Source organism: Castor canadensis, chromosome X (assembly GCF_047511655.1).
Source record: "Castor canadensis chromosome X, mCasCan1.hap1v2, whole genome shotgun sequence".
Classification (NCBI taxonomy): Eukaryota; Metazoa; Chordata; class Mammalia; order Rodentia; family Castoridae; genus Castor; species Castor canadensis.
The window spans coordinates 111,210,697-111,224,554 of NC_133405.1; the positions used below are offsets into that span (position 1 = coordinate 111,210,697).

Genomic DNA, 13,858 nt, shown 5'->3' on the forward strand with positions numbered 1-13,858 from the left:
TTGTGGTAGAACTCTGTGAAGAGATCTTGAAACAGATAATGTTAGCCAAAATGGACTATTTCGGTTTTCTTTGTTGAATGGCTCTTCACAGGTTTTGTTGCAAGGCAGGGAGAAGTTTTAGAGTTTGGACCTGGAACTAGATATACTTACTAGAGGCAAAATTGCTGATGAGATGGGGAAGTCCAACCACTTAGGAAAAGTTGATTATCTTGAAAAAAAGGTAAGGAATTGATCTTGAGATGAACGTACATTCCTAGAATGGTGACAACGTAGAATGGTAGGAATAACCACTTGAACTTGAGTATTGATTACAATCATGACCTTCATTTTCTACAAAACTTGGATTATTTCTAAAACTGAGACAAGGTATACATGTTGGCATTAGTGGTTATAAGCAAGATAATTGTGCTACATGTTTAAAAAGTCTTTGGGGCATAATAAACCTAATAAACTTTTACTTTAGGACTCGTATTTAAGGTAAGCAAAAGTATAATTCACTTTGGTTTTCACTGAGTTTGTTTTAACCAATCATTTTTCCTATTAGAAGCACATGCAGGTTAGAAGGAAAACATGATTTGAAAGAGCTACATCTTGACAAACCAAATTGGAGAAACTATAAAGAAGAAAGATACAAAAAATCCTTAAAGCCATATTGAAACATCTTTCAAAATTATGATCTGGCTCATAAAAGTATCAATTATTTGATCCATCTGGTAGTTTACTGCTTTAAGGAAAATATTTGTCAGTTTTTTACTCAGGAATTTGGCTAAGGGAAGGGATATTTTACTTTTACTTCAAATTTGTTCACCTTCTAGCTTGAAAAATTCTTTGAGCCATTGATTTATTATTTCCTAATCAACAGTAAAGGAAATGATATTTCTTAGGAATACCAGTGTGATTCCCTATTTAAGGAAAATTGTTAATGTAATATAGTAATCAAAAAATTAAATGATAAAATCATGATCACATATCTGCTTTTCCATCACACCCACATTTAAAGATTCTAATAATATCAGTTAAAAACAACTTTGAATATAAAGTCCAATGCTAAATACCTATAATTTCACAAATATTGACCCATTCTTCAAACTCTAATAATGATTTCAGATACCTAAGTGGACTTTAGGTTCTAATTTATATTTTATATTAATTGTATTAGTTCCAACAAAAATGAGATAAGCAAGTATCTCATTTTTAATCATGAAAAACAATGATATGTTATATATTTTGTAGCCTTAATACAAAAAACCAACTTATTTAGCTTGATAAGCATAGGCAGATGTAAAAAAAAACGGCAATGAATGTAGAATACTGAAAAAATAAATCAGTCATATTTGGGGATTTCCCACAACTGTGGAATAAAATGCTGACACAGTGCTGAGGATGTATTGCTGGAACCATCTTAACAGTTGTATGCATGTGTCCTTCCTTTTACCACTCAGAGACAGAGAACTGCTATTGTTTGGCCATGGTAGCACAATCATTTCACATGCTGGCACATGCTGTTTTCTTTTATTTTTTTTTCTTTTTAGAGACAAGATTTCACCATGCTGTCCAGGCTGTCCTTGAATTCTTGATCTTACTGCCTCAACATCCTGAGTGGTGGGATAAAACTCCTACAAGGTGTGTACATCCCTGCTCAGTTTGGCATCTAGACTTTTATATTTTGATAGGATTAATAACCCAAATGAAACATACATAGTTTTTCTCCAAGTGACTTTATGGTAACATTAGAAGGCAATTGAGGCCCAATCCTGAGCTCCTTGGGCCACTAGCCCTTTTTTGTGATGTTCTTTTTTGAGATAGGGCCTTGTGAACTACTTGCCTGGACTGGCTTTGAACCATGATCCTCCTGATCTCTTCTCCCTGAGTAGCTAGGATTACAGGTGTGAGCCACTGGCACCTGTCTGAAGTGGGTGTTTTTGCCTCAAATTTTATAAGCTTTGTTGCATACTGCCTCTCAAAAAGAGATACAATTGTCAGTAAGACAGTAGAATTCTATTCTTCACAGTTTCCCGTGTGCAGAAATATCAAATTGAACAATTGAGCTGAAAAATTCATTAAAAAGGAAACCACATGAGGGATTATAGCAACTGGTATAATACAGAAATGAGAAAAGACACAATTAAGAGTGTAGAAAGGATGGTTTTACATTAGTCATGTCACCCCTTCTTAATTCCAGGCAACATGTTGTGGATAGTGATATACTCCATGTGGAAGAAGGAGAGGATAGGGTAAAAGGACTTAGTTTCAGACTCTAACCCTAGGCCTGCCCCAGTATAATACCAGTGCTCCAAACTCCAAGATAGTACCTGCTGACTGGGCCTCCAAGTCTACCCTGGTGTCAATTTAATCCTGCAGTCCCTGCTTAATGGACTTGGTCTCTGGACCATTCCACTTCCAGGCCAACTTCAGTGGCCCCATGCTCTGGACTACCATCAGTGCTGAGCTGGTCCTCACAGCCACATATATCAGGACTGCTCCATCATCAGGCTGACTTCTGCAATCTTTATCAAGTGAGTATATGTGGGTACAGATTCCTTGCTGGCCCTTGCAGAAACAGGCTCCAGACTCATCAAGGACCAGGGTATTTTTGCTTCCCCAGGTTCTAGGCCTACGTGATAGGACTGAGTCTCCAAGCCCACTCCAACATTAGGCAGTCTTAGAGTCTAGGCTAGTCCAACACTCTCAGACTCTGGATTTGCATTGGCACTATGCTGATTTCAAAAGCTCCAGACAAGCCTCAGCATCCAGTGAATCTAGGATTCATGCTAAACTCTGTTTACCCAGGGAACATCAAACAATTTAAATGCAGGGCAGGTGGAGTAGAAGTATACAACATTTTTATGTGATGAAAATTAATTTTTTATCAGTTTAAAATATCCTGTTATAACTATAAGATGTTTTTGTATCTTATTAACCACAAAGCAAAAGCCTATCATAGGCATAAAAAAGATAAAATATAAGAAATTGAAGCATACCACTAGAGAAAAATGTCTTACAATGGGAGACAGCAATAGGGGAAAAAATAACAAAACATTCAGAAAAAATGTAACAAAATTTCAGTACTTACTCCTAACATATCAATGATTATATTGTATGTAAGTGAATTAAATTCTCTAATCAAAGGACAGAATGGTGAGATGACTAAGTAAACAAGATCCAACTATATGCTGCCTACAAAAGACTCATTTCATCTGTGAGGATATACATAGACTAAAAATAAAGGAATGGAAAGGATTTTTCCATGCATATGGAAACCAAAGGAGAATAGGAGTAGCTATAGTTATAGAAAATAATATAGAATTTAAGCAAAAATTATAAAAAGAGACAAGTCAGGTCATTATAAAATGATCAAGGAGTCAATTCATCAGGCTAATATAATACTTGTAAGTATATATGCACACAACATTGGAGCACCTAAATCTATAAAGCAAATATTAATAGATCTGTAGGACCATAAAGATTGTAGTAATAGAGAATTTGAAAACTCCAGTTCAGCAATTGACAGTCATGCAGACAGATAATTGACAAGGAAACACTGAACCTGAAATATGCTCCAAGAGCTGGGTGCTGGAAACTCATAACTATAATCCTAGCTAATTGGGAGGCTGAAATTGGGAGGATCATGGTTTGAGGCCAGCCTGGGCAAATAGTTCCCCAAACCCCATCTCCAAAATAACCAGAGCAAACTGGAGGTGTGGCTCAAGCAATGGAGTGCTTACTTTGCAAGTGTGAAGCCCTGAGTTCAAACCCCAGTTCCACTAAAAAATATACACTCTAGGCTAAATATACCTAATAGGCATATGGAGAACATCCCATCTAACAGCACCATAACACACATTCTTCAAGTACACCTGAAACATGCTATAGGATAGATCATATGTTAGGCCACAACACAAATCTTAACAAATTTAAGAAGACTGAAATCATATCATATGTCATCTACAACTACAATGATTTAAAACTAGAACTAGTACTCAGTAATGGGAGAAATTTCAGGAAATACACAAATACATGGAAATTAAACAACAAATTATTAAAGACCAAATGAGTCACTGAGGTAATTAACAGGGAGATTAACAAACATCTTGTGATAAATTCAAGTTCAGCTTCTTATTAGCTGTGAGACATTAGGGGACATCATCTCTAAGTGCATTGCCATTTTCTGTAAAATGAGCCTAACACTAGCATCACCCCTTGTGTTACTTTGGGGCAGAAATAAGGCAATTTTTATAAATGTCTTAACTTGACATCTGATACATGGAGTGCTCTCAATAAGTGTAACCTCTTTTTATTAGTGGATGAATGTAGTAATAATGCTGTAAAAGTCTTCAACTAGTTACTGTATTTTTTTCTGATATAAAGAGCTGCTCTTCAGGCTGCCTTAAATTGTTTTTAGATTGCTTTCACTTACAGATTTTTTGAAATTTCACAGTGGAAATAGCTTTTTTCTAGTTTTAAAAACATATAAAAATAAGTTCCTTAGAAGACTCTGGTGTGAAACATACTTTCCTTTGTCTCCAGTCAAAAACGTCATGAGATATGTAAAAATAATGTGTAACCCCCTTATTTGCTAAAAGCTAATATGTTAGTTGTGTTGAATTATTTTCAAACTCTCCCTCTTATTCAGGTAATATCTTTCATTATCAAGAAGAAGAAAGTCCTAACACATTTTTTCTACAGAAAACCATATTGAGATAATTGTTATCAGTAGTAGTTTAGATTTGTTTAGAGTCCACCGTTTTGGCCTATGTGCTTATTCATACCTTGTAAAAATTATCACATTCCTGTTTGTGAAAGTTTGTTGAACAACTACATAGTACTATCTCTTGAATAAAGACAAAGTGGAAAGTGATAAATGAAAATACTCCCTGGCTACATTTATTGATTTAATTGGTTGTTAAAATAATCTCAAATTTGTACTTTACTCTTAGAAAATTTACAAAATATGTTTGAGTTAACTGGGACAAGTCCATGTTTTATTTGAGTCCCCAGTACCAACTGATTTATTAAGAACAAATGCTTGTTGAATTGAATTAAGCAGCCAAATAGCAGACAAAAGTTGTGCTTAATAAGATGGGCCAGGCTGAAACACTGTTTCTTGTTGAGAAGCTTTCTTTAATAATCTTGTTTTTTCAAGCATAATACTATAATCATTTATTATAATGACTATATAATTGAGAAAATAATAAGTTTTGTATTATGTTGATTTCTTACTGAGAATAAAATAGATACCTTATCAAATTTAGTGGAGTCACGAGAATTGATATCTGAGAGTAGATGTGGAAACACATTTAAATTAAAAAATCTGCAAGTGTTCACAGTTAGATATTGCTGTGTAGGCACTATTGTTTGGGAATAATTCAGTTTCAATTTATAGAATTACATCATGTATTTTAGGGTTGAAGAGAAGATTGACATGTCTTCTATTGAACCTAAAAAGGAATGTACTATATAGTAGAATGCTCATCCAAAATTAAATAATAAATTAGAAAATGTTGATGATCTCCATTAGAGGAAAGAGATGGAAGTGTAAGATGCTGCACATTGATTATATTACCCATTATACACTTACTTTAGCAAATTTTGTTTTTATTAATGAAAGGCCATGTTGTATGCATTTCTTGTTTTTTTTTAAATCTCATAATCAAATGCCCGAGTTTTGAGGAATTTTGGCATTTAAGGAATTTTGAGAGCGCATATAATTCATTTAAAAAAAATCAGATGTTGATGGGTTTTGACCAAAGGATAGATTACTAAAAAAATTCTGCAATCTAATATGGAAAAGCAAAAAGAATAACTGCTGCTAATGAGATGAATACATAATTACATAGGTAGAGGGACAGAAGAATATAAGCTACTTAGCAGCACGGAACAAAATGTATAATGTTTTATCCCTTTGTAAAATGAACAATGTTTCTATTTTTATTAAAGCTCCCAATTCCAAGAGTAAAAAACAAAAACTGTAAACCAAATAGACAAAAATCTTGTGAATTCAATATATTTCCTACATATATAAATACAAATACATATTATATAATGTTACCATGAATCAATGTTTTTTACTGAAAAACTATCATGATTTTGTAGGACTGCGTGGTAGTGAAATTAGTCTAGAAAGGTTAGTCTGAGGAATTAAATACCTGTATATCATGAAGAGAATATACTTCAGTATGAGAAGGGGTGGCTATGGTAACAGCATTCACTTCTCTGTATTTTCTTTCTTTTTTGTGGTTCTTGGGTTTGATCTCAGGGCCTGAAACTTGTTAGGCAGCCACTCTGCCAGCCCTGTTTTGTGTTGGGTATTTTTCAAGATAGGGTCTCACCAACTATTTGCCCAGGCTGATTTCGAACCGCAGCCTCCTGGGTATCTAGGATTACAGGCATGAGCCACAGGTACCTGGCACTTTTATGTGTTTTCATTGAGATAATTAAAAAAATTCTTTTCACTCCTTCATTTTTTAACCTTTCTGTAAATTCTGTATTTGGAATAAACAGAAAAATGTCATTAACTACCATAGAGAAGCTACTTACTCTCCTTTAAATAATGACAGTAGAGCCTTTTCAAAGCTCAATAATAGTAAGACATATTAGCTTAAGCTCTTTGGTAGCAAATAACAAAAACCTATTCAAATTTGGATACATGAAACCCAAGGGAAGAAATACAACTAAGCTCTGAAAAAACTTAGAAAGCACCTATATTAATTCCAGTAACACAATCACTGAACTGCTTTGAACAAAGTGCATTTTCCTAGGCAAAAATTCAGAGTCTAGTTTGGAGATTGAAAATAAACTTTGCTGCTGGTAGAATGAATACAAAAATTTAAATAAATATATATAAGCAAAATTTATATATATGTGCATATATAAAAATTATTGCTAGATTTGGTGATCTATACCTGTAATCCCAGCACTCATGAGGCTGAGGCAAAAGAACTGTGAATTCAAGACCAGCCTGGGCAGCAAAGAGAGTTCCAGTTCATCCTGGGCTACCTAGAGAGAAAACCTGTGTCAAAAAATTACTTTACTGAAAACAATAGTATTAATTAATGAAATCCTAAAAAAAACACAAGCAGATGTTTATAACATATATAATCAGCACTGGTGACCACAGGAATTCACTCTCTATAGGGGAATCCAAGCTAAGTCTGATTTCCTGTTATCACTGTGGCCCAGAGTAAGCTGGTCAAAAAGGTACTCTGCCATGCTATGTTCCAGGGCTTTCCTCTTACTACTCAAAATCAAGATATTTTAACTTATGCATATCTTAATAAACTTAAAGTTTTCAGGTAAAGTTGAAGATCCCTTCATTTTAATACCTGTTCAATTTCACTCCCCAGCCTTGTGGTTTTCAGATCCTCTAGTGAGCTAAGTAGGTTTTTTGGTATTGGGTCACTTCAATGGAAGATGTACATTTGGAAAGAAACAAAAGTGAAAGTATTGTGAAGGCAACATGCATGCCCCAGTGGTAACTACAGTGAATTACCCTGTGCTTGCAGCCTGCCTGATGGCAGGCTAAGTTCAGTTTCATATCACTGTGACCCAGGGTGACTTGATCAAAGAGGTTCTCTGCCATGTCATTTTCCAGGGTTTCTTGCTTTCTACCTAGAATCAAGAAACTGACATTTGCATATTTTACTAAACTAAAAGTCTTCAAGTAAATTCGAAGATCCCATTCTTTAATTTTTGGAGGGTACTGGGGATTTAACTCATGGACTCACATGCTAGATAGACATCATACCTCTCTCACTGTGCTCATTGTGAGGGGAGGGCCAATCTGTTGTTTTCCAGAGGCTCATAGATTGCCTTCCCTCTCCACCCATGGGAGACCCTGAGCTGCAAGAGGGTGGGGTATGGATATGTGGAGAGTCTCCTGGATACCCATTTTAAATGTGCATGGGGATATGCCCTCATTCTTTAAAGGTGAGAGTTTTGCATACAAGAGTCAAGTGGACACTATGATTTTGCTCACAACCAAATAACTTTACTGGAAACAATAGTGAAGTAAAAAGGAAAAACAAGTGAACATGCTGGAAGGGCAATGTGCATGCCCTATCTGGTGGCTCCAGGGAAGGCCCTGTGGCTATGGGGGCAGTCCCAGCTCAGTCCTTGTCTTTGTCGCCCAGGGTGAGCCTGTCAAAGAGGTACTCGCCCAAGCCTTCTCCCAGTGCCCACATCTTGCGCAGGTCAGTCAGGTAGCCATACATGTCTTCCAGGGTCTCCACCTGCTGGCACAGATAGTGGTTCCGCAGGAAGTCGCACAGGTGCAGATCGCCTTTGTCGGTGGCTAGCCGATACAGCTCCAGGATGCTCTTGGTCATCTCCAGGTGGAAGGCGCACTCCATGGCCTGGAGGCCACTGAGCCAGTCGTCGCGGTCTGGCTTGGCGACATCACCTAGGCAGATGCGGCCGCCACGCTGGTTCTGCACGAACAGGAGCTTTTCCGCACGGGCCTTCCATTCGTGGGACTGGCGCAGGAAGAAGCGCGCGAAGTTCCCCAGGGCCACGTCGTCGCGGTCGCAGTAGAAGGCCATGGACAGGTAGACGTAGGAGGCGTACAGCTGCAGCTGGATCTGGGCGGTGACTGTAGCTTCGCAGACGGGGTGGTAATTCTGTCGCACTTGGGATGGAGCGGCTGCCATGGCGCGTAGTTTTGAGCACAGCGATTAGGAAAGCAGAGGGAGTGGTGACACTCTGTCTGGAGCAGGCAGCAGTGGCGCTGATGGCAGCCGGACCTTGGTGGGAACCCCGGGGTAGGCACAGAGGCCGCCGAGGAGGGCTGGCTCCTGACCAGGTGGATCTGAGGCTACAGTGAGGTAAGACTCAGCCTGGTCTGAGGCAAAGTGAGGCAAGTCTGAAGCCTTGCTGGAAGTGCTCAATGGCAGCCAGGAAGTGAGGCAGTGAGTGCTCTTTGAGAGATCCGATGAGTAAGGGTCAGGGTCAGGGACATGAGCTTTCAGTTCCTAAAGGAATCCAGGTGGTTCTGCACTGACCACCTGGCCTATATATTTTAAATGTTATTGATGAGTAAAGCATGAACTTTTTGAGTTAATAATTTTGATAGTTTCACTTAGCAAGTTATTTGAATATTGCCTAAATGTGATTATTTCATTACACGTAGTGTTTTTACGATGTTGTTTGTTAATTTAATATCAGAAAGCTTTGAATGGCTGCTCTCCTCTCTGACTTCCATGTCTATACTAATGACATTTCTGAGGGACAGGACAGGGGTCAGGGGTCCAGGACAGGTGTGTCAGTGCTGAGTTCCATCAGTGGCCTGAACAACTTTGCACTGTCTGGTCATTAATGAATTTATAATTGCAGGATAATATTTTAGCATCCAAGCACTTTCTCTTGTCCTTTACTGCACCCTTCCCTCACAGCCTATTTTCATTTTATGAACTTAGTGTTTTTCTTGTAATTCTAAGAATATGAATTTGAATTTTTTGGTAAAGTTATTTTTGTTTCCTATATTATATGTTTTTTCCCTCCAGAATTACTTCTATTCGTACATCATTATTACCTCTTTACTTTCTGCTTCACTAGCAGATTTCTATGAATTGAAGGATGGTGTGCATCAATTAGGGAGTGTTCCTCTCCTTTGAGGATATAGTGGCAAGGAACTTGCAGGTGGGATGGAGACCATCCCAGTTGCCAACATCTGGGTATATCTAACACTGGAAAACTTTAGTGTATCTATCCTCTAGATGATAATATGCTTTGGTTTTGTGACCCTTCTCTGCATTTCTGCTGTTGTCTCGAGTTCTACAGTAACTCAAGTACTTTTCCTGTTCAAATGGGCCACTTTGGTGTGTAGTTTTTGAGATAAAAGGGGTTCAAACACTACTGGTGCTTACTGCCCACTGTACGCAGGGCTGTGAGAGGGTCAAAGCAAGGAAGGAGTAAGAAACCTGCTGTTTGGAATAATTATTTTAATCTCACAGTTGAACTAGGCTCTTCTACAATTCTTTAATTTCATTGACTGTTGTCTCAAGTTACTCTGAATGCGTTCCTTTATCTCTTGCAACTGTTTCAAGTAAAGCAATGTGACAGCATCTGCTTAGGCTAGCTTCCAAAAACTCAAAAAATTTGTTGGATAGTGGGACCCTTACATAAGTGTTGTGTTTGTGTGAGGGTATAGATTTTTTGTGTATTTAACCACTACCATGATTCCATTGTCATTTAAAAATTTTAAAGGTGAAATATTTTTCTGAATAAGTAATATATTTGTTTGTCTCAAATGTTGCACAGCTGTCTTTCTGTAGCCAGCTAGAATAGTTGTTATCACAAAGAGAAAGGATGAGAAAGTAATAATACTCAGGTGGTTAGAAGAAACTTAAAATACATTATCTAGGAGTGTATTCTTCTCAAGTGCACGTGAGCTGTTTAACAAAATAGCCCATATAGTGGGCCGTAACAGAGTCTCAAAAAATCCAAAAAGATTCAAATAATATAAGAAGAAAAAAATCTCAAATAAAAAAATCTAACCTTCTACTCTAAGAAACTGGAAAAAAGAGATATTATATATATATATCTCCTTTTATATTTATATAAAAGAGAAGGCAATGGAAAAGAAAAAGAGAAAAAATAATATCCAAAGCAGACTTCTTGATATTTAAAAAAAGATAAATCTTTAGACAGCATGATTAGGAAAAAAAGAGAGTGACATAATGTAGGAATGAGAGAGAAGACATCTTGACTTTTATGACTAAGTATGATTTATTTATAGCAATAGGGTATATTTTCACTCCTAAAAAGTTGACTTCTCTTGATAAAAAAGAAAAGTGAAAATCATTTTTAGATCAGTAATCAACACTGTCTATTTTCTTCATTAGTGATGTACTATATATTAATTCTGGCATCTGCTTTCTTTTCTCCTCAGGGTTGATGGTGGTAGGCCAATCAATGATCAAATTGCAATGATCATAGAATTTCTAGGATAGTGGAAGTGAGTAGGAGAAAGAGTGACAGAGTGAAGAAGGAAGAGTGGTACATAGTGGCAAAACACCTACTTATTTATGTTTGTCTAGAATTATCCTTAAGTTTGAGTACTTTAAAATAGAAACCAGCAAAATGGAATGGAACAGTTATGATAAAACACTAATATATGGGCTAAGGATATATCTCAGTGGTAGAGCACTTGCCTGGTATGTGCAAGGCTCTGGATTTCATCTCTAGCACCATACAAAACGAATATAAAATCTAGGACTCTGTGGAATTATGATTTTATTTGTTAATTTCATTTTACTTATTAGCACATCCCAGAACTTTATAATATAACCTGTCCTTCAGAGTAATAGAATGAATCTTGGTAGTATTGAAAAAACTTCAACAACTTTAGATAGAACTACTTCTTTATCATCTCTTCTACCTTTTTAGACATTATTCTGGACTTATAAGGAAACCCCATACATTTACATAACTCAAAAATAGCTCCCTTGAAAATGATGTCACTATCAAAGTTAAAAACTGTCTAAGAGTTCAGGTTGCCAGTTCTCGGATAACAGGAAATCTTAGCCCACCTTTAAATTCCTTTTAAATTGTCCCGGTTACATTACAAATTTTCTTCCAGACATCCTGCCTTGTGTTCCAATCACATCATCTACATGGTATATTGCTGCTGACTATTGGACTGGCAATAAAAAGCTATGAGTTTCAGTTCCAGTTAGAAATCATACCATTGGTCATTTTGGCATTCACAATAATGTTGTAAAGATAAAAAAATACCACCTTTATCTATCCCAGTGGATATCGTGCTAAAACAATAAAATAAAAATGGCCATGTCTGTAATCCCATCTACCTGGAAGGCCAAAGTAGAGGATCAAGAGTTGAAGGCCACCCCAGGCAAAGGTAATAGCAAGACCTTGTTTCAAAAATGAAAATAGTAGGTCATCATGTTAAGTGAAATAAGCCAGACTCAGAAAGACAAATATTGTATGCTTTCTCTCATATGTGGAATTTAGAGTTTACAAAATAAAAAAATGACATGAAAGTAGAAGAGAGACTGTTTGGTCAGGAAAACCAGCAAGAGGGCACAAGATGTGGGTAATAAGGCATTGTGAATATTATTGAAGTACAAAATATGCATGTAGGAAAATAGAATAATGAAACCCAGTAAAAATTATTTAAAAATGGGAGGGGGATAAAATAAGAGTGCATTATATACTTGTATGAAAATATCACCATGAAACTCCTTTGCACAATTAATATACACTAGTGAAATGTTGATGTGAAAAATATAATAAAACCACATTAGAAAACAAAAATAAAAGGAAAAGTGTTGGTATAGCACAAGTACTAGAGTGCTTGCCTAGCATGTGCAAGACCCTGGGTACTGCAGAAAAGTAATAAGAAAGAAGAAGGAGGAGGAGGAGGAGAAGGAAGAGGAGGAGGAGAAGGGAACGAAGGAAGGAAAGAAAGAAAGGAGAAGAAGAAGGAGGAGGAGGAGGAGGATGACAAGGAGGAGGAAGAGGAAGAAGAACAAGAAAGAAGAAGAAAGAAAGCTAAGACCAGTTACCAGCCAGCACCTTATCTGTTTCAGCAACACTGGCGACTATCCCACCAGCAGCTTTTGAAACACTGTCCATTCTCCTGTGCATGTTCTTATCACCTTTCTGGAAAATTGATTGGCTGTAGACATATAGGTTTATTTCTAGGCTTTCTTATCAGTTCTGCTGTCTACGTGTCTTTTTTGATGACAATACCTTGCTGTTTTTGTTACTATAGCATTGTAGTATGTTATGAAATTGGGTAGTATAATGCCTCCAGCTTTGTTGTTTTTGTTTAAAATAGCTTTGAATATTTAGGTTTTTTTGTGGTTCCATGACAATTTTGGATATGTTTTCTACTTCTGTGAAAAATATTGATATTTTGATATGAGTTGTATTGAATCTGTAGATCACTTTAGGTAGCATAGACATTTTAATAATATCAATGCTTCAAATCAATGAACATGGGAAATTAGAGAGGAGTGAAAATTTCCTAGCATATACACACACGCACACATATCACAGTGATAGTCATTGTGCAACATATTCAGCAGGATTAAAAACAGACTATTTTATTTCACCCTGCAGGGCACCCGGTTCTGGGTCATCAGGGGACACACAAACCTAGGAAGGCAACCTGCCTGGTGCATATGGCACTCTATGGCAGTCAGTCACATTGGCCCCGGAAACGCATATACAACACTGAGGCTGCTTGTCCTCCAGTGCAAGTGTGCTCACACACACAAATAAAGCTACAAGAGTTGTTTATGTCCGAGGATAAGGAAGGGTTGTGGAAAGAGCATCACATCTCATACATGAAAATACACATGTAATGACTTTTACTTAAATAACCCATATGTCCACCAAGGACCATGAGACGAAAGGGCAACAGAACTTATTACAGCACAATAATTTATAGCAAATGGTCACCAGAGCAGCTCCTTTTGATGATGGAGAACTGAGCTGTTGTGTACAAAGCAAACTTGGTAGGAAAATGTGATGCTTGAGGAACCCCTCACACACACCTCCACCTAAACACACACACATACACGTGCACATTAAACAAGTTATTCAAATACATTATTAAAACAACTGTTCATGTTTTTAGTTTTGATTTTGCAGAGTAATCCAGCTTTCTTGACTCTGTCAGAAAGCAGGATAAGGGTGTCTGGAATTTGCCAAAGGCACACTGCTGCACAGATCAACCAAGAAACAAAAGGTACCACGTTTTAAGTCATTAAAAATGGAATGATCAAGGGCTTCTATGATTTGGGCACTCATGATGTAAAATCAATAGATTGGGAAAAGTAAAACCCAGACAAAATCTTTCTTGCATTTTTGCTAACCCTGTAGCTACAGCGATAAT

At 36.9% G+C, this 13,858-nt stretch overlaps 1 pseudogene; it reads right to left on the reverse strand.

The window, feature by feature from the left end:
- Nucleotides 1–8,105: 8,105 nt before the first annotated feature.
- LOC141419496 (ferritin heavy chain pseudogene) lies at nt 8,106–8,645 on the reverse strand (annotated as a pseudogene).
- Nucleotides 8,646–13,858: the final 5,213 nt, after the last annotated feature.